Raw genomic sequence first — 2,990 nt, 5'->3', positions numbered from 1 at the left:
GCTGTTGTTATGTTTCCAGGTGTGCATTGGGAAATCATGTTTGCCAGATACAACGTATCATTGACTAGATTGATCATGTTGCTGGCAATCATTTTGCATCTCGAGGCTGCCCTTTCTGCTTTCATCACCTGTGTGTTCCATTCCATGAAAAGTATATCCATATATGTTACATGGATTCGGGAAAAGTTTGCTGCTTGCCCTTCTGGAGTGTCTTGCCATTCAATATACTCTGTTATATCGTCTCAGCCTGATCCAACTTACTTCTGGCTTTCTCTATTTGTTCACAACACTGCTGTAGATGTTTCACAAAGTGATTCACGTCAACAAGTTGTTGGCACAAGAGCCTGATTTGAGATATCAATGCGCTGTTATTTGAGTTGCCTCTGTTCTGAAATCATCAATACTCTGGGCGCTTCTTAATACCTTCGAGCTTGTTTGATAGCTGAATTATTTGCTCGTCTTTAGATTTCATCATCAGCTCATTAGATGCTTTTAACTGGGATAATGACTCTGACAATTCTTTTGCTTTTTGAATGTCACTTTGGTCTATCCTCAGTTTTTCGATTGCTGGGTTAACAAATGATTCTCTTGTTGTTGGGCCAGCAATTGTTCCTCTACCTGCGCTGCCTTATTCTTTGCCTCAATTACTTCTGCTTGCAATGCGTATATCTCATGCTCTTTAGTCTTCAAAAGAAGACTTACTTCGGATGCTTTGTCAATAGTTGCCGCTGAATAACTCCCGCAAATTGCGATAGCTTTGTCAGATCTTCAGAGGGATCTAATTCTCCCTTCTCCAGACGACATTGCCCGTGACTGTGTGCTCAGTTGAAATAGAAGGTTGATCAAGCCTTCGTCTTTTCCTAGAGCGTCTAACAACGGCTCTATGCTTGGGCTGTAGAAAATGTCTAGAGGAGGAATTCCTCCACCTGAAAAGATCAATTTGATCGGATGGGTCTTGAGTAATTACCTCAACATTCTGTACCATGGGTGGCCGCTGGTTCCTTCTAGAACCGGAGAAGAAGTAGTATCGGGAGCTTTATTTGTTTGGAGGCGTCTGAGTCTTTGGAGGCTTCCTTACCACTTATAATGGAATCGAATTGGTTCCATTCTTTAATCAATTCAGGATCAGTAGAGATTTGCTCACCTTGTTCTGTGTGGGCTTTACTCTGTTCTTTCTCTCCTGTTCAATTCCTCTGTTGTTCCTCAAATGCCTTCCGCTGTTGCTCCTCTTGTGCTCTTTGCTGTTGTTCCTCCAATTCCTTCTTTGCCTTCTCTTCTTCTTCTCTTTTCCTCTGTTCTTCTAACTCCTTTTGCTTTCTTTGCTCTTGATCCTTTTGTGCCTTTTGCTGCCTTTCTATCTGCTCCCTTTGATTGCTTTTCTGCTTGCAGCTTGTTTTGCCTTTCCTCCTGTTGTTTATCATACCTCTAGTTGTAACAGGAGATAGGTGTATTTTGCTGACCAGACTCGCTTGAGGAGGATGTTGGGGTGGTGGATAATAAATCTAGAGGCAAAGTTTGCAACCTTTGCTTTCTAAGTTTATTAAATTCAGTAACTCCACATCTTCATATCTCAGTGAAGCAAGTTGTCTGACTTGGCTTATTGAATCGGCACTCATGAACAGGTCATCAAACTGATCCTCCTGATGACGACCTTTGATAGTTTGGCCTGTTCCAAGGCAATGAAAGCAGTCTTTTTTGGATCATAGAGTCTATTTGGAATAGAAGCTAGGGATATCATTTGGAGTTTTGCTGCTTCCTTTTTCTGCATGCTTGTAATTTAGCAGCGTATAAACTCCAATTCTTAAAGGAAAAGAGGGCCATCCTCTCTTTTTCTCCTCTTTGAGAGTTTGTGTGACACCCTCAGACATAATCTTTAGAGATTTCCCGGCTAACAATTTATCTGGGATGTACAGGGAGAACAGGTGGCCTAGCCTTGCTTCCAAAAACTCTAATATAAGTAAAATGTTCTTCGCCGAACCAATGGGCTATACGGCTGGTAGTCAAAAGAAGCTTCATAAGAAATTCTAGGGATAGGTCTGTCAAAAATAAGTAGTGAACGGCACCATGAAACCATTGCAGATTTGATACAAATGGTCTTTGGGAGGGTTTCCACAATTTCCGATGATACAAATGAATAGGTGTTGGGTCGTGGGTGGTCCATCTCCAACCAAGGACAGGAAATTCAGAATTAAAACAAAGGGTAACCATAATGTAAGCAGAGTAATAGAAGGGTGGATTTTCTCTCGGTGACTCTGGTTTTGGCCCTAAACTCACGAATAGCTATGACCAATTTATCGGACAGAATAGTGGCCCAATCCATGATTATACTATTTACGCCGCTTCCATTAAGGGGACCATATCAACATGGATATTAGCAGAGTCATGAAATCCCCACAATCTACACATCATAATCCCAGCATAGCAATAAGGTGAAGCCAAAGAAGCATTGGAGTACTTACCCGACATATCATGCTTGTGTTTAGCTGGATTCTGCCTCCAATCTCGAGCGGTTCGGATGGTGATTCATTCTCTTTCGCGAACTTCTCCACAAAGGCTCTGTATAGACTTGCTCAGGTTTGGGCAAATGATACATCCGTCTCAAGTCGTCAGGCTTGAAGGAACCGAAAATCCTTCCATCCTTAGTATGGAAGGTTCTATCAGTGAGAGTAATTTCTTCAATTGCCCAACGTACCACATCAGTATAAGGCAAGACTTGTTCTCTGGCTGCTATTCTGTGCAGAAAGGAGTCAGCCAAATCTTTAAGAGTTGCCTCAGACTTTCTTAGTTCATCCACACTAGCCTCCGTTACTGTCTTTTCTGGTTGTTCTGCTTCTAGCAAATTGTATGTACCTTGCCATGTAGTGCCAGGAAGACCAGTGCATGTAGTATCTGAGATTAAGCCTTTCTTTGAAACTATAGCAGCTTGGCCTGAGACAGGTGTCGTAGTAGAACCTGCCACCTTCTTGAACTTCTTTCCCATCATATTCTGA

Source organism: Pinus tabuliformis, chromosome 2_2 (genome assembly GCF_031772625.1).
Source record: "Pinus tabuliformis cultivar Carrire ecotype Pingquan chromosome 2_2, CPIR1, whole genome shotgun sequence".
In the NCBI taxonomy this organism is placed as follows: Eukaryota; Viridiplantae; Streptophyta; class Pinopsida; order Pinales; family Pinaceae; genus Pinus; species Pinus tabuliformis.
This window is presented reverse-complemented; position numbering follows the sequence as displayed.